At 39.4% G+C, this 24909-nt stretch overlaps 1 protein-coding gene and 1 long non-coding RNA gene across 7 annotated transcripts in view; one reads left to right on the top strand and one right to left on the bottom strand.

Annotated features, from left to right (window-relative positions):
• The window catches only part of Rhogef3 (Rho guanine nucleotide exchange factor 3), a 133484-nt gene that overhangs the window by 68784 nt on the left and 39791 nt on the right, over nt 1–24909 (top strand). The gene's annotated exons all lie outside the window — the stretch shown is intronic.
• LOC139989804 (uncharacterized) lies at nt 4060–5992 on the bottom strand. The gene is made up of 2 exons (XR_011800412.1): nt 4482–5992; nt 4060–4311 (listed from the first exon to the last, which is right to left on the bottom strand). It is a non-coding gene; the product is annotated as an uncharacterized lncRNA (long non-coding RNA).

Here is a 24909-nt window from a genome sequence, read left to right as displayed (position 1 = left end):
TGTCCGAGTCGTAAGGCTACTGCGCTATCGAAAAAGGGTACATACAAAGTTAGTACTTGCGTTGCGTGTACATTATTAAATTTCTGCATTCGTCCTCCTATCGTAACGCGATATTTTATGTTTCACGAAGATCGCGAGCAGAGCTCGCGCCTGGTGTTATAAATTTCGCGAAACCTCGCCGCGTTTTCGTTGCTGTTCGTCACGCAAGGTAATTATACCCGGCGCACGTTACATTTTTGCCAAGGGAAAAGAACAGGACCGAGAACCGTTCGGTGCTCGTGATTCCTGGCTAGTATTTCCGTCACGATCGATAAACGTTTGCTACCGTGGCGAAATACGAAATTCTTTCCAGTTCAAACCTTGGAAACTTACAGTCGGACACGTTGGCTAAATTAATCGAGTTGTTTCGCGATTTGAAGCAACAAAGAAGTTATGCTAACGAGCAAGAATACAAACTCGAAGTTATCAGGTTAATGCGCGATTAAATGTTGTCTCTTTGAATTACATTTTAATCGCGCTTAGTTTCTTTAAAACATCGTGTATTTAACAAAGATCGTTTCTATATCATTTAATGCGCTCTTTCAATGCCTACGTAACTTTATTGTCCCGTATTTGTAACTATGATCTTCCTTGAAGAAAAAAATCCCGCGAACGGTGCTGTTGCAGCTTTTACATTTAATAAATTTATGTCTCCAGCAGCCTCAATGACACTTGCTCCAAATTTAATTTCACACAGGAGAGTCAGGCGAACATTTCGATTATTCATGGTGGACAATAACTGAGTTAATAAATCTCCTTAACATTCAATATATGTTATTTATAGGAAATTTCTTCTTCTGTAATACGCTTGATAATTGACGATAGAACAAAATCTAATTAATGGTTCGTGGAAGTTTACACTCCGGAGGAACAATATTTCATTTGCACGGATCTAATACGAGGCTATTTATTTAATGGTAACTCTATTAGTTAGCTTTCACGTAAATTTTGTTTGATTAATTGCCAATGGAAACTTCGTGATGAATTTTCCTTGCATGCAGAATGCAAATGTTGCGATGGCGAGCGTGTACACGCTACAGGAGCCGCTTATAAAATTTCATTCGAGTCATTTCCTTATTTTGTATACGATTAACTGAACACAGACACTCTGCCGCCGCTAAGCTGTTTATTCCAACAATTTACGTTGTGCCATGAATTTTATTAGTGAACTGGAAAGCCCAGGATTTTGAATCTCGCCGTCGTAAACTGCGATGAAAACGGTTTAGGATGTGATGGTTAATCTAAATAGAATTTCACAACGTTCGCGTTTATCGGTGAAAAAGTGGGGAAAAAATCTTACTTGGACGACGGTGAAACTTCACGATCGGTGAAATCCTGCCGATGAACGCTGAACGAAAGTGTTCGTTTTCCTTTTTAACGGCGTCAACGAAGTTATATACGCATGATAGTCTCGCGTAAAAACACGAGGTCATCGATCTTTCATATTGGAAAACAATTTTCGCCGTAGAACGGCTACAAGAGAGAGGGTGACTCGACACTAATTAACTTCCTGCGCGTCAGCACGACGGATCAAAAATGTCCACAAACTGACGGCATCGTCGTCGTCGCTCAGACGATTCTCCACTTTCCCTTTACAGTCACCTACCTCGTAATAAGGACAGAATATTACGGCTTTGATAAAAATTGAACGGAGCCGAGAATCTTTTCTTCCATCTTGCGCTTAATTAACTTGGGACGACGAGACGTAGAACGAAATTGAACATTATTCTGTTTATTAATGATTAAATTTAAGAACGGTAAAGATGAATTCAAATTATCAAATGCCTTTTTCATTCAAGACGACGAAATGAAAACGTAAAATAGATTTAAATATTATTTTGTTTATTAATCATTAAATTTAATAACGGCAATGATAACTTCAAATTATCATTGTCTTTTTAATTCCAAACTAATTGGTTAAGAAAATCAGAAAGAAGAAATATGTTCGATCTCTTTCCATTTTTATAGAATTAATACAGACTTATACGAGTCTATCTTTATCGACGTCTTCTGATTTAAACGTATCGAGAAGAAACGATCGACATAGAACATACAAATTGAACAGTATCGCTGTATAAAATCATTGAATAATAGCTGAAAGGAAAAAGCAATTCGATTATTCATTGCTTTCCATGATCCAACGACTAAAGAGGCTTTGTGAAATGCTACCATTATTTCGATCAATGAATTGTATAGCCTATAACAGTTCTCCGCATAAAATGGGCTCGAAACAGATGCCGCGATAAATGAATTCTCGCTCCACCTTTCCCTAAGTTCTTTGCTCGAATAATTCCTTGGCTCGACAGAGGACAGAGAAAAAGATGAGAGAAACCGGAGGTGAAATGAAAACAACTTAAGCATAGCATAGGTAATTCGTGGTTAAAAGATAGGCGAGATACTTTATCAAAATATTCGTTTAAACAGGGGACAGTCTGCTGGTTATTTCGTAACATTTGAATAATATGAAACGCGTAGTCTGTCTGTCTCCCTCTCTCAAGTAGGGTAGGTCGGAAACGGTTTCTTCTTATATCTTGAATTTCCTCGAAGCCTCGTGCATAATTTCTCCGCGAGATAAAACGATGGCCAGGAAGAATACGGAAGAGAAGAGGAAGAGGAAGTCGAAACGGGAAGACGATTAATCGTCAAAGTCTAAGGGCGGTTCGGAATGAATTATTAATTCGACAGGAACGAAGATTAATCGCCTTCCGGTGCGGCGGAAACAAACTTTTCGTTTGCTTCGATCTGATTGGGTACTCGGTGAAAATCACGTGGGAGCAATTGAAGGAATGGGAATAAAATGGGATTCCTCGCTTTTCTTCCACTCTAAAGCAATCACCCAAGCGAAGTAACGAGTAAGTAAAAGTAATCCGGAGCATTCAATGAAAATTCTTCTCCCCTTATATAATTTCGATATAATTTCTCGTAATCTTACATGTGAATTTTTTAAATAAACGTTCTAGGAACAACCCAGTCACAGATATATTTCCAGCTTTGATATTTAATTCCATTCCTGTTCTCAATATATTGTACATATTCGCTCGATGATCTCGATAAGTATAAAACTAAGCCTAACCTGTTATTATGTAATACGATGAAACGATATCGCGCTACGTACACGAAAGAAATGGTTTGTCATGCGAAACGAAGAAACATCGGGAATCGTATATAGAATACATACTACGTAATTTATGCATAATGAACCGGTAAAGAGGTCCAGATGGGATATTCAAGCACGCGATCACGAGAGATGGCTACAAACAGATGCAATAGGGACGAGGCCTACGGCAGAAAGCGGTTCGAGTTCTCCGAGTTTCCTCGAGGCTCCTCTTGTGAATAATTTCGCGATACGATACACAAAGCGAAAAGGGGTAAAAGAGAGAGAGAGAGAGAATGGCCGTGCTATATAGAGGGAGAAGAGAAGTGAAAGGAGTAAGAGGAAGAGAGAGAATGACAAAAATAGGAGAGGAAGGAAGAAGGATGGAGCACGAGGGGGTTGGTTGGCTATCAGAATGTGATTTAGGTCGGGAATTCACGATGCAATATCAATGAAATACGAGCCCCCTGAGGCTGCCTCGTCTGCATCGTCCATTGTCTGGTTCAGCAGAAACTACTTCATGAAGAGCCAACTGGCGTGCCGTATTAAAGAAAAACTGGTCTTGGAAGAACCTACCTTGTACCGAAGGAGAATCTCGCTGCCTATGTACGCAACGTTTCCCGCCGTGAGCAACGATATAAACATCCGTAAAGAGATGTCGTGCGGACGTTAAAATTTTCATCGGCAATTATTTGAGTGGAAGACTGGAAGATAATTTTATGGTTAACTTCCGTGGCTTCGTTTGAAAAACGCGCGCACCTCATCATCCGTCAGTTGCAGAAGGAAAGATAAAAAAGAAATTTAGTCGAAGCTCGCTCGTATAAATCGCTTTTTTTCTTCCTTGAGTGAGAAAAAAGTTTCAATCATTGACTCTGATGAAATATTTGCGGTGTCTCGCGTATAAAAAAAAAAAAAAAGAACTAATCGTTCATCAAAGTAATGTATTTTCTATTGCGTAGCTCGTTACAAGGGAAGAAGAACTCGCTTCTATTAGCTTAAAACGAATGATCTTCGAGTAAAGTTGCTTTACGATCCAATTTATGTGAGTTTTCATGGAACGATATTAAGATCGTGAGTCATCTTCATGTTCGGAGGGCTATTTTCAATTTTAAATCTTCCGTAGTATAAATGGTAATGATGTTTCACGAGCGGCTTTAATTCACCTCGCGTTACGATTTCTGGAAATTGCTTTGGTTATTAACATAAATCAAAGACGTATTAGAATGATTGAAAGATGGAACGATTCGGTATTAAATTTCCGAAAGTATTTCACTCCATGTTCCTTAAACGTTATAAAGAAATCGTCGTGTGGTCGATGGACGAAAAGAAGCGGCATATTTCTACGAACCTGCGGCAAATATCACGCGTGTGTGCATCAACGTTTCACCTTCGTAGGAAACACGAAACTAGCGAGGTTAACCGCATCCTTTCCGCCGCGGCTGTCCATTCAGTGCGATCCTACGTCACGCATAAAATACGCGTGCCGATGCGTTGCTAGAGTGCGTTGCATTCACCTTGGCTTTCGAACGTAGGATCGTTGTCATCGCTGCTCGAGCTGACTCGTAATTCTGGAAAATCCTTCGTAAATCCTTTCTAGGCAGCTGCTCCTGAAAAGACTGCTCGAATTAACAGATAAAACAGTTTATGTCAGGGGTGAAGCTTCGTTGCGAAGACACTGAGAAGAAAGACTTAAACGAAAGAGGATTCGCCATGATTAAAGCTATCTTTCAAGACACAGAAACTACAAGTACGACTATACGTAAACGTCTTCTGGAAAGAGGTTTGCATTTTTTAATTGAAAATAAATTTTATCAAAAAAGAAAAGAAGTAAAAGTACGAAAGGAGAAGTCCAAGGTCCAAATATAAAAGAGAACTGAATTTCTCTCGCTCAATTAGCCTACTACTTTAATTGAAACGCCACGAAGTTTTCCTTCTTCCCGAATTAACCTTACTTAATTAGCCTATAAAACAGTGGTGTTTCCGATTAGATAAGGACTCACCGAACTTCGGTTCGAACAGAAACTACCAGAATGCAATTAATTCCGGCAACTTTTATGACGGATTTCCAAGGTGGTGGAAAACGATACCTCATCTCGGGATATAATTCCTTTCCGTGCTGACAATGCGACGGTCTTGAATTCACGCGCCCCGCAGCAACCGCGAGCTGCGAAACACACACATGCACACAAACACGTAACTGACCCAGTTCGCCTCGACCACGTCTCCAAATACGAAGGCCGAGGTGAGGATTCTTTGTTACCTAGGATACGGTAATAATTTCGTCTCGTCTTCTCGCCACGGCTATTATGCGCGCTTTTCTCCGCTTACATTCGTCTCAAGAATATTTTCCCGTGCTCGTTCGCATGCGAGTGAAACAATGTCAAGCCTCTAGACGTTTGCGCAACTTTAAAATTACTCGCCGATGTATTTTTGTCCCCTTTTGGTCCGGCGACGAGCACGTCGCTCGAGCGTGGCGACCAACCTCGTCAAAAGACGTGTGTCTCTGTGTACACGACTCACTGATCTTTTTGCTTCTCGTCGCATTTAAGTAGTATGTAAGTCTGCGCTAAAGTTCCTTTCACGTACCAAATCCGTGGGGTCTTCGACGAAACTCGTTAAAAGTCTGACTATTAATTAAAACGGTAATTGCCCAGAAAAGGAGCCGCCGATTTCGATGGCCTTGAAATATGTTGCTAAGAACACTATTTTGAATAACTTTTTCCTATATATGTTTCTGCTGCTCGCCTTTACCTCGCAAGTTATGCACGAAAGTGTGCTAGGTAGAATATATCGTGTCTCTAATGTTTGGGATAAATTTGACTTAGTTCGAATTAGATTTAGATAAGGTTTAGATCAGCTTTAGCTCATTTTAGGATACACTGATCTTATCACGACCTTATCCTAATCTAGACTAAACCCGGTGCCCTAAACTTATAACTAGTTAATCAATTAATTTAATAATTAACTGATCAAGTAATCCATATGTTATGATGTAAGACCACTGCATACGCCGAAATGTAGTGTAATTTCAATTTACAGTTAACTGAAATTTCTTTCCAATATCTGGCAAACTAAATTCGAGCGGCGGTAACCTGTATAAAAAAAGGTTACTCAAAATAAGTTATACAAAATTACCATTAAAAATACTTCTTAAACCGTGAAGAATACTCGGGATTTTTATGCTACTTCGTTATAAAATGGTCGATTAATCGCCTTTGCAATTACACAATTATATGCTAAGCTTGATATATAGCGAAATGATTGCTATCGTGATCATGAAGCACACTTGGAAACAGAAATAAATGTACAGATAGTGGTAGTAGGCATCGATGATGTTTGGTCGAACTAGTATTAGTATGATACTTAAGTGTTATTTATTATATATCTTTCTAGTACATACATCATTTAGTAAATAATTGAAATTGAGATTTACACTAGTATTTATATTTTTCTCTAAACTAGCCGTATGTATCATTTAACGAAAACTCTATTTATACTAATGTTTTCACTAGTCGTCGTAATTTAAAATAAAATCATTTTTGTCTCCGATTGTATCTAATCCGGAGTGACGATCGAATGGAACGAATCGTAATTGCGTGACGAGAAAAAGAATGCTCGACCTTTAATTCCATGATCGATGTTGAATCCCGTAGGACGTTCCTCGAGGGACGGAACAATTAAGTTGCCGAAGATTTCCGGCTTAAGGAGCCGCAGTGACACCGATGAGGGAATGATGTAATGGAGTATCTGTAAAGAGACGGCGACGTTCCTGAAGATTTCTCGAGAGCCCTCGAACGCGGGTGGTCTTCTCCGAGTTTTACAGATCGATATGTCGTCAAGGAACTTATTCACGCTTCCTGTACATAGGAAACTTTGTACGTATTGAGAGGAGAGTTTCGTTCGACGTGGCACATTGCGAAAAACTCAAGTCTAACGGGACATGAGAAACGGCATACGGAAAGAACATCAACTTTGTTTGACTTGTAGAGACGTTCTGCTGCATCGAGCAATGCGATTGCAAGATAACGTATTAACAAACACAGAGAGATAAACATAATCCATACTAAAAAAAAGAAGATAAACTTCGAAACTGTTTGACGGATATAAAAATACTTTTTTATACATTTTTATTTCAATATCGTGAGTAAATTTTGAAACTGTTCGACAGACATAAAAGAACTTTTTCATATATGTCCGTTTCAATATCGTATTCGCTCGTGCTAACAGAATACACATTTATTAACTGGTTCATTAAATTAAATAACACGGTAGAAACGAAAGCTCATTCGTAAGGTTAAATAGATAACGTCGAAAGCAACGTCGAATATTTCTTGGATGGAGGTCCCTTCGTAATTGTCGTATTTGGTTACAGCAGAGTTGGCCGGTTAAAAGGGTTTCCATTCCATCAGTTTTTTTTCTCCTGACTTTGGAAGTAATCTGGCGTTCCGCCAATTTATTCACGAAAACGTTACCAACCGGTGGTCGTGGTGCGTTCTCCAACACACGTTTTGCTGTAGCCACCATCATATAACTCGGGGTAATGAATTAACTCGATCAATTCTCCTATATCGTCATCATACGACTTTGCTCATACGCTCGCTGTAAGGGAAGATTTACAGCGGTGTTATTTCAAGGATCGCGATTCGTATATCGCGACCGCATTCGTACTACGTTTCGAAACAGCTCGTAAAACGGAACCGCGAGCAGAATGATTTTACACTCTGTGAAACGGTAATGGTTTACTTCGTTGAAACGTTTCGCGATCGCTGACCATATTCGTCAATGTCTCGCCGCGTCAAGATCTCGTTAAGCACGAGATACATTTAATCTGCGCGCGACGTCTCCTACGACAGTCCGATCCCAGCTTTTTCTCCGATAATAGGAACGAAATCCATTAGATAAGGTTCCAGAGAGTTGTAATTGCGGAAAAGAAAAGGAATTTCTTCTTCCGTTCTTTGACGCGATTACCCGGCTGCGTCTCTCGTCCTTCCGACTCGACAGTATCTTTCGAGTCTTTTCGAATTTACCGTTACCAGTCGCAAAAAAAAAAAGAAGAAAAAAACGTCAACTCTTTAATCTTGCTTCTATCTTTTAGAGCCTCTTCTAAGAACCAGGCTAAATAGAAAATATTTCGCGAACGAGAAGCTAACCTGTGGTAATACATTTGATCAGGATAAATGTACTATCGTAAGAAACGCGTTAAGCCGCGAACCTGTTAAAAATCAATTATAGAAACTACATGTCCGAGATAGTAGCAACGTGCGCTGTTAATTTTGAAAGTTAACATCAGTTGCAGTCGGAGTAACGAAATTGCCAAGTTAATTAAATCTCGTCTTTACGACCGATAGTAATTTATCGACTGTTAAGAAACAATATCGCATAGGACGAAGCGTTACCCGGTTAAAATTGAATTCTGCATCCACTTTTGCAACGTGTTATCTTCGTGACGAAATGCAGGATACGTTCTGACGAAACGGATAATGGAAACGGGGAGTAATAGGGGGTTGGATAATTGAGAAAACATAAAGTAAAATCCTGGTTGATTCAGGTGTCGCTGCGTGAGGAGGCAGCAGTTCAAACTTTACGATAATTGAAAATCTCACCCCTGCTTCACTCTGGAATATAAAAACACAACTCAAGCACACTTCCGTGTTGTTGTCGTATCGTTTGAGCAATGTAGAAACAGCCGAGGGCAGTAAAACAACGGCAAACTGTAACTTACAAATCGCGGCGCATAGGCGAAATAACGTTGAACAAATTATCATAGAACCTGTGTAGAACGTTCGCGTGAACTCACGAAATCGCAGAAATATGTAATTGTTTTCGCAACAGAAAAATAACTACGCAGGTGGAATTCGCTACAGTTCTAGGTGTAGTGTTCGTATGTAACGAAAGCAGTTACACTGACAGTTGAAAGAGAATGTGTCTGCGGGAACAAACTTTTAACGCCGATTTTAATCTAATTTAGTCCAGAATACGCAACGAGCAAATAGCTTTCGTAACCAGAGAGGAAATCTCATTGTCTCCCACTGCAGAAGCGTATCCTGTTTTCTGACGAGGGTACCCACGCGTTCATTGTACGATTATTGCGTTATGCGAATACACGATAATATCATTTCCGGAAGCTTGAAGGAATCCCGTATTCGAATCCTTCTCGTGTACCTTGTTCTTTTTTCTTTTTTCTTTTTTCTTCCGGCGTTCTTTTCCAAGTGTACTAGATCGTGTAAAGGAGATGACGCGGGAGATTCAATTTCCACAAGAGAAACTTTTTATTTACATATGTATATATATTAGTATTTTATTATTATATATATTTAGCCAGCATTTTATTTTCCAGACCTCTTTCGAGGCAACATAATACCAATTTTTTTAGAAATTCACATGCTACTGAATAATCGTTTCCTGCTATTTTTTGCTGCAAGTTTGTGGAATGTTTCTAAAACGTAAACCGATTATGTATTCTCCAAGAGATCAGGGAAAATAGATAAAACAGTCTTTGAAGGAGTTGAATTGAACGAAACGAGAAGTCAAATCGGTCAAAGTTGTTTTAAGCTAATCAGGTTTCAATAAATTTCTTCCTTTTTTTCTCTCACTAGTTAAAAATCCCGTGAAAAGATCCCACTTGCCAATAAGAGTAGCATCAATGGATAATCAGAGATATGTCGAAGGGAAAGTGGGAGAATTTTACCAGGTGAAAACTTGTCTGTTCTTTTTTTCGCTTGCCAAATTATTTCTCCAGTCAAGAATGAAGTTCAACGCGGTATTAATCGTATTTTAACGGCAAGTGGAGTAATTGAGTAACTTCGGGAACCATTTAATTTCTTGCTTGTCTGGATTAAAATTTGTGAAAAGAAGACTGAACGAAAACTAGGCAAGAGGAGGGGAAAAGTAGGGCTGAAGTTCATGGCGTTTCAGGGTTTCTGGAAAATTGCGTTTCTCCTGTCGCAATTAGTCCTTTTACGGCAAAACTTGATTTTCGGTTGTCAACCTCGTTAAATGTCCCTCGAAATTTCTGCACAAAGGCGACCAATAAGTCGTTGGAATGTAATTGAATGCTGTCCGGTTGGAAAAAGTTGGAGTCCGTTTGTAATCAGAGGAAAAACCAATTGGCGCTTGATTACAGGGATCTGTGTAAAATAGAGTGACGATGAATTCACTGCGAAACGATAATTTTTCGACGATCGTGTCTGCCAACAGTTTTACGAATTCCAAACTTCATCGAAGGTTCTCCCTTTTCTAGAAAGCAGAGCGATCGTCAAATGGTGAAATATTCGACGGCGGTATTAACGCGATAGTCAAAATTGAAAGAAGCCAAAAGTCGAAATATACGCGTGAGAATTTCAAATCCAATCGGTGATATTCGAGGAAATATTAGCTTTTGCGATCGTGTTATTCGAATCGAAGTCGGAACTCTGCCAACCACCTGCTACCGTTCTGATTAAACAAGCCACAACAGATCGATCGTTTTGCTCCCGTGCAGAAGCGAACTATTCGTTCCCATAAATTTCTTGTTGGTCGACGAAGCTTCGACTGGCGTCCAACATGTCCAATCATGAAGTTCACCGCGAAGTTTATATTCCGAAAATTCTGTCGCTATAAGTCAAGAAGAATAACGTTCATTTGTGCAGTGTTCCTAAATTTTAAAACTTTATGGGGTGAAACTGATCCAAGTTTGATATTTTACGATAAATATAAATTCTATAAAATTAGTTGCCTGCTATACTATGTAACTGAGAAGCTACACACTTAAGTGTGTAATTATATTTTTTAATTGTCATTTATAGAAATCATTAGTTGCAGAACTTATAATTTTTAAATACTTTTACAGGATTTTATATCTTGTAACTAAATAAAATTGCAGTTACAGAGATTCAGGAATATTTATGCAAACATCGATTTTATGCTTGAAAGAAGACTTCCAATAATTTAGATCTTTTTTTTCGGAGCCTCTGCAACATTTCTCTTTTTACGAGCGGCATTGAATCGCGGTGCTGATACGGTACAGTGCCGCTTAATAATAAACGCGTCCGCTGTAACTGCCTCTGAAACGATTTTACCACCGATCGACGAAAGAAACGGTCTGAATGTTCACCACGGCGAATGTAAAATCGGCTGACTAAGTTAGGATCATTTTGTTCGGGAGGACAACGACGTTACTGTCTGCATTCCAGACGAGCGTAGATCGCAACTGTAATTCATTCTCGCCAGTCATAATTCGACTCGCAGGTGGAAACGTGTTCACCGTATGTTATGGAAGTGCAATTGTGTACGAAGTGCATATATGCCAGTAGACGCGCTATTCCGTAATTAGACCGCGTAATTACGCCGTTTTACGGTTGCGACTGGTTTCGTGGCTCGGGTTGCCACGGTCTCCAAGCAAGGGTGTGTCGCTAAGTGCACTACTCTCTTTTGTACATATCGACGAAAGGAAAAGTTTGAGGTGCGTCTGACGCGCCAAGTGTGCCTTGCAAATTATATTTGCAAACTCTTCAGTGGATTCTTTGTCTGGAAGGTGAAACGAGTCGATCGGTGTTTGATTTGTGAACGATGTTTGATTTGAAATTCGACTTGATATAAAACTTGATACGAGTGATGTGTCAAATAACATGATGTATATAACCAGTGTAAATTGAAAAACCTAATATCTATCTCTCAATACGTCACATCACTTCTGTTAAAAATAAATTGTAACATATTCATATTTATAGAAGTTCAAATTAACTCAACTGAAATTAATCTAATTTCGCTAACACTTGATTATATAGTTATAGAATTTTTTGGTTAAGAACTACCCTAATTAACACGTCAAAAAAATACACTTGACATATATATATGTGCATCCACTATCGACATAAAGCTCAATTAGCAAAATTGGTAGCATCTAGTCAAAGATGAGGATGTATTTCTAAAATATGATACGAATACCAGCATCGAAGTGTTTTGCAACGAGCCCACTCCCTTATTTAAACGGGCACGTGGGCCCCCGATACAAAGCCCCGTGGGCGTCAGCGAATTCCATCGAGGCTTCATCGGCGTCCCATCTTAATTTTTATCCCTTTTGTCGTTTTATGCACGCCCATTTCTCTGCCTCACGTTTAACCTTTTACTCTTGCGTACGGACAAAACGAATCGTGAGATTGGGTCACACCGAACTTCGAGATTTATTATTCTGTTATTATGTTGATTGAGGGTCAAACAAAAGCCGGTGATAATCGCGGTAAACATCCAGCGAACCTCGAATTAATTCGAAATTAATTCTGTCATCGTTACTCATTAGTAAAATATTGGTTTGCCTCAGGAGGTCTGGCGAGTCTTCGCCCGGGATATCGTAACGTTTATTTCTGCTTAATAAATACTCATGAAATGGAGTTATATCAAGGATGAATTTTATCCCGTTAGCATCGTAAAATGTCTTTAATATTCGGTGGATACGTACGGGTGTTTGTTTCTTCAAGAAAGAAAACTGGTTGCTAATTCACGGACGCGTCTCTTGCATTCGTCATCGAGATCGATTAAAAGGTATATTCTAACCTGAAATAATTTGATAATAAAACCTAACAATTTTGTAATGTGTAAAGTATTTGAACAATTTTCAATCCTGATAAACTCTCTGTTTAATTAAATAAATATATCGGCGAGCTGGATGAGTTTAAATATTCAACTTCCCGCTACACGACATGTGGTAATTTAAATTATTAACACGCCATGTATGTGTGCACATCACGCGTATGCTAACGTGTACGCAGACATGTTTCGTGATTGAACCTTCACGCGTTATCTCACAAATCGAGAGTCACGCGAACCCTAACCTTGCAAATAATTTGCTTATAAGTACTTTCCATCTCGTGGGAGCGTGTCCCAAAGTTTTTTATAATTCCTTATCATCTTCACGCACGACAAGGCATTATTCAGCTGTTAATATCTCGTGAAAAAATTTTTTTCATTTCCCGAGCGAAGCTTGCACAGCTCATAGATCGCATCTAGTCCGTACGAAAGCTGAAAGAAAAATTTAAAAACCGAAACTCATGAGAGCAGAACTTTATCGAACAGGCAATTATTTATAAAGCAATACTTCGCTATTCAAATGAACTATCGATCATCCGGGATATAACCAGTCATTATCAGGGTTCGGTGAAAGTCGGTGTTTATCGAACCTCATCGCGTAAACGACGTGTACGCGTCGTCAGACCGATCGGCGAGGTACCAACGAGACGAGATCCAAAAGTCGTGAAGGATCGAAACCATCGGGAAGAAATTCTCTGCTGATTTGTGCACGCGAGATAAGTAGTTTTTACGTAACGCCATTCATTATGCGGCACAAGAGCTTCATTACCGAGCAGGACGACTTTCGTGCGTACCTATAAGTTCGAGGGGGGAGGGGTCGTTGGGCCTTTAAACCGTGCATGCACAAAAGATTCGTCGCGAGCAATTACGCACGAGGCATTAAGCTTGAATAGAATGCGAATAACAGCACAGTGTCTTTGACGTGCACGCCTCAATTGGTGTACGTACACTCGACTGATGCTCGCTTTGATGTAAAAGCGAAATTTTCACTTCTCTCTCGGTGGCCTTGATCATTCCTCTCTCTTTTCCTTTCTGCGACACTCGTTAGGGCTCTCCCCTTCGTAAGTACGTACGTGCACGAGGCTGCTTGTTCAACATACCGGACACGGATCGTGTGGGGATACCGCCATCGGTAAATTCACGTGCCTGACATCACCGTGTAATTCGAAATGAATGGAGTTGAATAGGCAAACGAACCTTTGATACATAAGTCAGCTCCTCAGGAGACATCTCCATGGTATCGCACGTGGTGTTACGTTTCGGAGAGACCAGCGTTTACATTATTGAATGACAGTCGTCGAAACGGTCTAAGATTGGATTCGTGTTTCTGCCCGATTACGCCAACAGCGTGCTAGCTAGATTGGTTTGTATCGGAACAGATTGTACCGAAATGGTAGGGAAATAAATTCGTATGCAAAGCGACGAGATTGCCGTGTTATTACGTTCGATTGAGCGCAGAGAATTTCATTTCCAAACGTCTTAAGCGTTATTTTTTATTTGACTTTAATTAGAAACATATTGAACGTTCTCGTGGTTGGTTCGTTATAGGCGGACGTGAGAAATATGATGTGCATTTAAATTCCTGGAAAGCAATCGGCTATCAGTTTTTCATGCATAATGAAACACTGTTTCCGAGAAAGTGTGTGAAAAAAGAGGGAGAAAAGAGTATCGGTGTTCAGAATTTATTTCCTCTTTTATTTTCCCCCTTGAAACGAAACGCTGGTATATTAATTCTAACGCGGCACTTGGTACACGCGCCACTATTCACGTTGCATCGAGTGCCTCCGCGGATTGCACGTTGAAACGAGTCGGCTTCGCGTTCGATGCAACGGAAATGTTTGCCGGGTTTCCATTGAATGGCGTTCGTTAGCCAACTGACATTACGAAATATTATGTGTGTCTCATCCAGTAAGGCGATCGTTTATTTTCGAATCGATGTACGAACCTTTTCCATTTTTATCTTTTTTATTTCTTTTTAAAGAAGTTTTTTTTTATCATACTCTTAAACATGGGAAAACAGAAGGGAATGTGACATATGCGACTGATCATTTGAGACTTACACAAGAATAAAATTGCATATAAGAACACGAATATATATACATATGTAGATTATAAATATACGAAGATTATTTCAATGCCTTAAATACCTCCGAAATGGCATATTACGTAGAATAAGGCTCATTAGCTTCATAATAGCGTTTCTTAGGCAATACCAAACATCCGAAAACGTTTCTTCCTTCTCGACTTGATGGATAGCCTATAAGGAAACGGCGAATAATAGACACGCGTTCACACAATATGACGAAACGCTGTTTAGCAGCCATCGAAGCCACAGCCACAGCTGGCAACCATTGGAAATAAATTATCAGCCAGCGTTTAACATTTGATCGTACAGGATGATGGTAAACTTATTTGACAAAACGAGATAAAAATAGGAATTCTACGAATACTTGTTACTCGTGCTGTACTTTCTCTTCCAAGAAAACATGCATATGGTGCTGTTATATGAAAAGGAACTTTCGTCAAAATAGAAAACTAAACGATCCCTTCTCTGATTCAAAGAACTTGTACGTGGAATAAATCATTCGATAAATAAGCCGCGTAAAATTTATTTATTCCTACTGGTGTCCGTGTGAAAATTGTCCGGGTTGTGAGAGAATTTTACATTGGGATTTTCACATCATCTTGATCGAGCAGCAACTCGCTGGTCCGTTGTATTTCATTAATTCGTAAACTCGACTGATTTGCATCTGGTGATTGGCCAAGCCGACTGGAGCCGCGCCGCCGCTAATGCAACGGCCGGAAAGTAATTAAGTTAATTACTGCCGGTGCTTAATAACCTGTGTTCCAGGCCGCGATGCAGCAGTTAATAAGTTTACCAGCGAACCCAACGTGTCCGAACACCGCCTTGAGAAATCGGATTTCTGGTATTTCAGGCATCCAGTTTTGCATGTGCCAGCGGAATGATCGACAATTTCGCGTTAACCTTGCACGCGAAACATCCATGTATCTCTTTCTATATTTAGAGACTGGTATAATAGACTTCATCGTATAGCGATGTGCTAAATTAAAGCATCAAATAACGGCACTGATTGATGTTATGGCGCCCACGTTTGGATGCGTTGCGGTCGCAACGTTAAAGTTGTATTTCAATGTATATGTCTACTAATATACGTTATTGACACTTTGATCGATTGTGACATTCGTTTTTTCGACAGTCCACTGGAATAGGAAAGAAGAGACAATGACTACAAGCTCCATTTTTTTTTAAACACGCACAGAGAATTGCTGCATTATGCAATGATACGTATATCTACGTTGTAGCGAGATACAAATACCTTTTTGTTCGTTTCTCAGAATTTGTATATGCCTACAAGAGTGTTAAGGAATACGGCGTATTATTACGAAATAATTAACTGGAGTGAAACGTTACCGTAGATCTCTTGTGTCAAACAAATACCACGGATTTAAATATTACTGGTCGAGACTCATAAAAGAGAGTGTTTAATGCTGACAATTTTCATAGGGATTATAATTAATTTCCATACCTTCAATCTCTATCAACATATATTACCAAAGAGATTGAATTTGCTATTGACTACCAATTACCCCTGGGTTAATTACTTACCATAGACGGCGTCCACCATCTGGTCAATCAGTGGCCAAGTTCTCCAAAATCATACTATCTAACGATTGCTTCAATTACTTCGGTCGTTTCTGGAGGATCCCTTCCGATTCCTATTATTACTTCCGTGATCTGTGTCGATCTGAATTACTTGAGGAAGTTATCATCCCTACGAGCTTCCTTTCATTAGATCGTATGATATTGAGACTTGGGAACTTCCTATATTTGGAGTAACAGAAGGGATATTCCAGGGAAAATTCCGATAAGGAAGTCTAAGAGAAAATAAAATAAAATGTCTATGATAATTAATTAATTAATTAATTAAAGAAGAAATATAGTAATAATATTATAAACAGTGCAAGCACATCAGAAAGAAATAACATAAGAAACAACAACATAAAAGAAAATAAAAGGAAATGTACATGTAAAAATACGATAAACACAGATCTCGAGATGTTCTCGAACGAAATAAACCTCGAAATTGCTTGGATTACCCGACAATTTTAAAGGAGCTATACCGAAAATCTGAAAATGGCAGAATTATACGGAGTGGAATTGAATTACAACTGAATTATATACGATCGATTGTATATTATTAAACCTTTATCTTCAGTACGATCATAATTAACGTTTACTATATAGTTAAAATGATCATTCGTGTTATATGAGCCTTATTTTAGCCTAAGTATACGTTTATGATAAATATCGTACCTTGTAACTTTTATATACATTTTCAGATTCGTTTCAATGTTTACCAATATTATCATGGTAGTCGCGTCTTCCTACAGTCTCAATGAAATTTCAAAGTGTTTTATATAACACATACGATATGGACGTAGAAGTTTTTAACGGAATTTAGTGTCTATTTGAAAGCCGGTTCGTAAGCCGGTATACTAACGGTGGTAACATGTATATTACCTACATAAAACAAAGATTGTTTTACTAACCGACATACAACAAACTTGGACTATGCGCAATTACTATGCTTTCGTTTATTATCTTTATTACCGTTTGATTAACCATGGGCATGGTTAATCGATATTCATTTTGTACATATTTATAAATGCGTACGTGCCTACATACGTAAGCAACTATAACGCCCAAGATTTTATGAGTATTAGAGAAACCTATGATCAAACTAATTCCTTTGAAATGGGTGTTTACTCGCTTATTATCGGACATATTTCTAATGCACGTTTTTGTTGGCGCATTCCGTGTGATAAGCGGTTACAAACATGCTAGACACGTAGTACTCGATGATCTATATTAAGCGAAGCATTTCTTGCAGTACTTAAGACCGTCAATTTCGTAATTTTTATACGCGGAAGGTATAATAAGGTTAATTTGCGATTATCGACTCATTCTCGTATCGAAAGTAGCTATTTAATGATTACTTTGACCACTTTAATAGTTACGACTATCATTTGATGTTTGTTGAACAGGTACCATTGAACGGGAAAAAATAAGTTTTTATAGAGTCGAATCGTACTTTCTAACAGGTTGGTGGTAATATATTGCTATACTTATAGATGGGAAGAATGTAAGAGGAATGCAAAGCGGAATGATAAATAAGTAGGTGCGATGTAAATGTACGAATAATCACATCACAGAAAAACGTTGTTCGCAAACATTGAAACGGATCATGGCAAAATTCTGAGAATTCCACATTTCTCGGTACACTTTACGGTGGAAGAGAGGTAGGATATTCCGCCAGTGCGACCGCAATTACGGCCCAATTGATTTGAATTGTACACTCGAGGCTACGTGAATTACCACGTAGGATTTTCGTTCGCCCCGAATTCCCCGACCGTTGCAGACCAGGATTCGATCGTTCTCGTCAATTATGTGGCCGAAGTCGTTCTTCAATGCCTGCACAGGAAATATATAAGAGCTAAATATGGACGTAAAATTAATAGCGCGCCGCGAAACGGAATTGAATCTGAACCTCCTTATGCAACGGGTATTTAGCGAAAAGAGAACCGAGGTGACATTAAATATTGATAACTTTTATACCGAACGAAACTAATTCCGAAAAGACGAGCCTGCGAGTGCACGAAGATGAAAGGCATTAATCATGATACTGCTGGAAATTAAATGGTAATTAATTTCTTCGAAACTCGAAATCATTCCTCTGAATACCACCTCGCGAATCTCTAGTTACGTATTAGTCAGTCACGACGACGGGTTGATAATTTAATTACGTAGAATTAACGATTCTTAACGAATCTCCTCGCGTAAAACGAACTGGCTTCTAACCGTTGCTTAATACGGATAATTGCATGGAAGGCGGAATGTATTCTTTGGTTCTGTATTTACGGTGCAATTGAACGTAGTCCGGTTGGATCGTTAGCCTAGTTGCACACTCGCAACTGATCGTTCGAGGAGAGGTTGTGCCTGCTGTGACTAAACAGCCCGACGTCAAAGGTAGCTCTTTTGTATAACGAGCCGCGATCCGTATCATCGTTAGATGTCACGATCGATCGTTTGAAAACATAATTGCCAGGAAAATCGAATGGAAACGATACGCGAATGTCGGCCAGCCGCGATGGGATAATCGTATCACCGTAGGCAATATCGACGCGGCTAAGATTACAACACAACCCATAATTTCTGTGCGGTATACAGTCGCGGATGAGTCGCAGGTTGATGCGCTCGGGAATCGCGGTTTATGTCCAGTAAATGGTTGAATAACATCCTTTTAGCGAAGGTAAATTTACAGCGAGCCGGAAAATTTGATTACCATCTCGGACTCCGGTTAATCTCACAAGTCGATGCGTGAATGTGGAAGAAATTGGCCCGGCGCTGAGAGGTGCGGCGTTTCAAATGCGATATTAATTGCCACGGGTATGCTGATCGCTTTGTAACCTCGTGCACCGGTTCGTACAGTTTTTGTGGACGTAATTTAAGAGCAAGATAGATTAATCTCTAGTCATGTAGGTGACAAAAATAGTAAGCCAAGTCTCGTTTCGCTGCTAGTGAAAGTTCAAAAGATCGCTCTATGAATACTTAACGAGCCCAGTGAAAAAAAGGTAATATTGGCTCGTGTAATTTTATCACTTGCTTTTATTTCGAGGCTACCAAGATTATAATTATGGTTTATTATCGGATACATGATTAATTCGAAGTTTACGCGGAGAATGGAAAATTGTTCGTTGAACTTTTCACCTATCTGTTTGTACTTCTAAAAAATTGTTTATTACTATGGTAATCATATTTCTCAATTACTTTATCCACACATTTTAAATGAATTTTTTCTTGTCAGTATTGTATATTACGAAACCAAGTTACACGATCGCATAGCCTTAACAGCAATCTAGCAAGTTCCTCCCAAACAAAATACAGGTCTCTATATCTACGATGAATTTTTAATTAAAAACTTCGTTCCTATAACGATCGATTCGCTCGTAATAAATATTTTTCTCGAAGATGAAACGGTATTTCAATGACAAAGTTTTAATTTAATAGAAAAGTCACAAAGTCGAACACGACTTTACCGGGATATACGGGTAGTTAGAGGAAATACGAATAATTTTTCAGAAGCTGGTCGGTCGAATTTGGGAAAGCTGCGCGAAACACGAGAGTAGGAAGGAGTGAGAGAACCTAACTCCAAACGAAGAACCAGGAAGGGTTGGCTTGAGTCTACGAAACGTGCGAGTCTCTGAATTACCCTCCGGCGTGCAGACAATAACACTCGAAACAGTCGTTTCGCTTCTGATATTAAACTATCCCGGAAATTCGCACGGCAGAATTAATGGGAATGAAAATGCAGAAGCAGGCTGGCCTGAAATTCGAGTTGATGCCGGAAATACCGTGAAACTGGCTGCCCCGTTTTCTCCGAGTGTCGCATTTAACTCGTTTTCCTGTCGTTTCTGGGCTGGAAAATCCGTTTCCAAATAGCCTCGATGTGTTCGCTTACAGATACATTTCAAACCTGGCCAAACCTTGAGCGAGCTGATTCAGCTCGTAATGTTTGCTCCTAGATAATTACGCGATCCTTTCCGAAAGTCAGTTCAATACGGTAACATCGTTAACAGAAACATTGTTTTGAAGTTTGGAACCATAGAAGTGGAATAAATGTAGCCACAATGAGTTCGCGATCTGTAATTTTACGGAAAGTCTACGCTAGAAGATTGTATTCATTTCTGCAATGAAGCCATCGACAAAAATTTAAATACCTTGCTTTTATATATTATGCTTTGTATCATTTATTCGTCGAAGATTCTTTTTGCATTAGAGTCATTGATAATTTGCTTATCTGATCGATTCTAATCGCGATGGAAAATTATCATTAATATATATATATATACCATTTCAATATATAATGTAATATATTTCACGAATCTACAACAGAAATTTTTCATTTATAATTTTCATATACGAACATGCAATTGCAAATAGCGTAGGTTCTTTGCTATAGTGGCTCGAGAGCAAATAAGGGCAGCGGAGGACCGACCATCTGTATGCAACGTTTTGTTCGTACGACTTCCTGATAATGTCGACGGTGCCATTTCCCTCTTACGACGAATTAGCCATGCAAATGCAATTCGAACTACGCCAGTCAACGCACTTGCGCTGCCTCCGAGTTATCGCGGCCTCGTCGTCAAGCCGAAGTAAACTCACGCAACTGTACGTGGGAGAACGTTTTGTTGCGTATGACGGACACGCGACTCCTCGAATGAAGTGCAGGAAATTCGTTCGAAAGTGTAATGTATATAATCTAAGATTCGACGAATCTTGATAACTTCGAGGTAAACATTTCCGTTCGACGAAATAATGCATGAATTCAATTGATATTATCAGTTGAAGGCATATTAGCATCGCTTCGTCAGATACAAACAATCTCTTCATCGTGTACCAATTAAAGCATAAATCGTATTTGCTCTACGTTTCGGTCGTGATAATCGCAAGAATTACGTTGAAAGAGCGGTAACGCGAAAATATTCGCTCGTATTACAAATTAATTACCCTCTTGTTAGAGAGTGTTTTAAAGCTTATTAATTACGAAAATCACGCTTATCGTTTTCTTAACTACCCAGGCCATCGGCGAAGTTCCGCTTGATCGTCAGACCGTGAAGTGCACCTTTCGTCTCTTCACCCCAATTAGCTACATACATATATTTTCCTCTAAAGATCTTGTACAAGTCAGGAAATGTTCCCTCGCTATCTTTCTTCCAATTAGATACTTTCGATGTAACATAATACTTACGTCGTTTCTATGACACCGATCCAATTTGTCGAAAGTGGTCTCGAACGTTCAAGCTCGAAATCAGTGCAAATAGATTTCGTCGCGATTACCTGCACCCTGATTGCATCGACGATACCGCGTGACATCGACTCGCAAACAAATTAGCGACTCCTGAAGTTTGATTGAGATACACGTTGATGTACGTTTGGCAGAGTGACGGATGTATAGCGTGCACAGAAGAAAATTGTTGCCTGGCGACATAATGGCTTGATCACGAATGCATGAAACACGGTTTCGACCAGTGTAATGTTGTTTGTATTTCATAACGTTACCATCTTTTTTTCCTGCATTTTTCTTGTATCGTAAGAAAAGCAACTGTTTCGTGCGTGGATTAAAAGCTAACGATGCTGAAATACTCGAGGGTAATAGGCACCGAACATAATCAAGGGAGTGTTCTTGAAATGTTTCGAAGCGCTTATTAAGGATCATTAAATTTCCTAAATTGCAACCGCACTTCGTAACAAGCCCGCGAGCTTAATACGTTGATGTAACCGTATACGGTGACGTGAGACTATAGTTAAGATGTTATAAAAATCCGATCCCTCCTTCGGATGCTAGTTTGACCGCGTTGTCGTTAAAAACGTGTCATTGAAATAATCAGCCGATGAATTCTTTCGTTAAGATTTTTATGGCCTGGATGACGTTTAGTCGAATAAAATAATTTTAATGATCGGTATAATATTCTGTTGGTCGTGAGTACGTGTTATAGCGTAGAGGAAGAGTCAATGGATTGAAAACGTACACAGTCGTTTTGTTGAATATAATTAATGTATAAGAAGTAACTAAAATCTCAAAATTTATAGTCAGACGTACATCGAATGAAAGACGATGAAACAACCCGAAATTAATCTGGTTGAATTAATCATTTCGATTCTTGCCAGTTATCAATTTGAACGTTGATACAGCATTTCGTAGAACTCTTAATTATTAAATCTACTAGATGGTTAGTCGATCTATTTTGTTTATGCGGACGATATTTCGAGGCATCGGTATAAAAGCGACAAAACATTTAATTGAATTTCAGGGGATTATTAACCATGCCTCGTCTTTGTGATAAATCACATTGAATTAATTAAATTGGGTTAATGCGAAACATATTTTACTAATAATTTATAGGAACATTTGAGAAATTTCATCGTGAATTTTGTGTCCTACAAAACAATTATTCGACTAATTGTTTCAGTATCGTGTCTGCCAGTGCTACCACTATGGTTCTCGTAAACCGTCTGAAGCACAAAAGCCAAGCTATCCAACTCCAGAATGCGCAGTTTCGTTTAATAGTCGCCCGTATGCAATCTGATTCATTAAAAGCGGCTTTTCAAAAGCCGTTTTTCTCGTTACGCGTTCGTTACGCGACAAGCCAACCAGTAAAAACAAATATTTATGGTTGCCGATTGCGAGCGGATCGAGCTTGGGTGCAATTATTAGGTAAAATTATGCAATGTAAAATTACGTTGTCCATTCGTCGGGGTATTAAATTATCTCGCGGAAGACGTTCGATCGTTTCCGATTTCAAGCCGCGAAAATAATATTCCTTAGATTTTGACCGAAGAATCGATTCTTGGCCTACGATAACTTTCATCGTATATTAGAAGATCCGAAGCACAGGGACAGAAATCGATACGCGGTGTCCTCCGTAATGGTCAAGGAGGTTCACTGACCTTGTTAGATAACCCGAATCGATACTATCGTGACGTGATCAGAGAGCGAACGTTATCGAAATTCCCTAAACGAATACCTCGATTTAGCCTCCAATCTCGCAACGATAACGAACTTGCCAGGAACAGAAATGGTTCTCTGCTCGTTCGGAACATATTTTCTCGACACGTTGTACTTCTAATCGGTTACGTTATCGACTCGTACCGCGATCGAAGAAATCGGACGGTGAACCATGGATTCTTAAGTGAAGTTCGTCGGACGTCGCGCGAACAATATATACGAATCTTATTTCCAAGAGAAAAAGCAAAGTACAGAGGAAGCTCGTATATAATAAACGGTCCTCTACGGTTCATAGAATTTCACCTTGCAACCGTATAAAATTCCACTGTGTGACGGCAGGTGGTGAACGTTCACGAGCGCCGTCGGCCACGAGGAAAAATCGTGGATGGTACCGCGAAATAATAATACAAAGAGCGGGCAAAAAGAAGGAATGGCCTGGGGGAGTCAAAAGGCGCAGGTAGAAGCAGATGTTCATACGAGGCACGCGACAGCTGTGCGCCACCATTCGGCTTCTTCCTTCGTTTAGGCGATTTGATATCTGCCAACAAAGTAGGTACCGACCAACGACTGTCTTAGAAACCATACTCTGGTTGTCTACCCAAGAATTTACTCGGCAAATAGAGGAAGTTAACTTCGATATACAGAAGTTGCTGTGATATTTACTCGCGTTCCCTTCTTTTATAGCATTGTAACCTTACCTAAATGGAGGTATTATACGGTTGCTATGTGTATTTTTACGAAAGGCAAAATGTCACGCGAGCAGCAGCTTCTATAGACTCAGTGTGATACTTATAAGACTTATAAGAACACCGTGGTTAAGAAAGAGAGTTATTTCAATGTTTTCTATAACGGTTCCTTTTAATAATTTTAATTTATCGATAAAGATCGATTAGTCGTCAAAAGAAAAAATGTCTTTCGCGTGATGAAAAAACTTGAATGAGAGCTACTGGCATGCAACGCATCTATTTTGCGTGTATAGAAATAGTACACCCACTCGCGTTTAGACTGGTGGCACACGACTCGCGTGCCATATATTTCCTTTCGTAGAATAAAAGCACCCTCTTTCCACAAAGTCGTTCATCCTTGCCTAGCTGTCTGGCTGCCTGAAACCGGTCCAGATGTAGCGGATTTAAGTTGCATACCAGCTGCCGTCCTATGTATATGTACTCCGAAAGACATATTTCCTTTCAGAAATAATATACAATACTTCTCCATAGTTCGTGCTTTAAACACGGCACGGATTCGTATATTTCACTTGAAGCAATTTAATAACGTAAATAAGCTTCGGTAAAATCGATTGGACCGCTTCTCTCAATCGACGAATATTACATAATAAATCGTGTGATAAACCGTGACGTTTCACAGAATTAATCGGCTCGAATACGATATAAATACATACAGTGGAAAGATGGCAAACGTTACGAATGAGAACCGTTCTAACGTGATTTGTTCCGGAACGTTCAATCTCTTCGTAGACATCCGGCATTATGGCTCCTTTAATAAGGACGTAGGCACGCGTGCCACATGTTTCCAAGGGAGTAAGTTCACCCTCTTCCTACTGTCACTCTCGAGACTTTGAAAAAGTTGGACGAGTAGGGCAGTTAACAGCCCCTTCTCGTGAAA

The sequence above is a fragment of the Bombus fervidus genome, chromosome 1 (genome assembly GCF_041682495.2).
Source record: "Bombus fervidus isolate BK054 chromosome 1, iyBomFerv1, whole genome shotgun sequence".
Lineage (NCBI taxonomy): Eukaryota > Metazoa > Arthropoda > Insecta > Hymenoptera > Apidae > Bombus > Bombus fervidus.
This window is presented reverse-complemented; position numbering and strand designations above follow the sequence as displayed.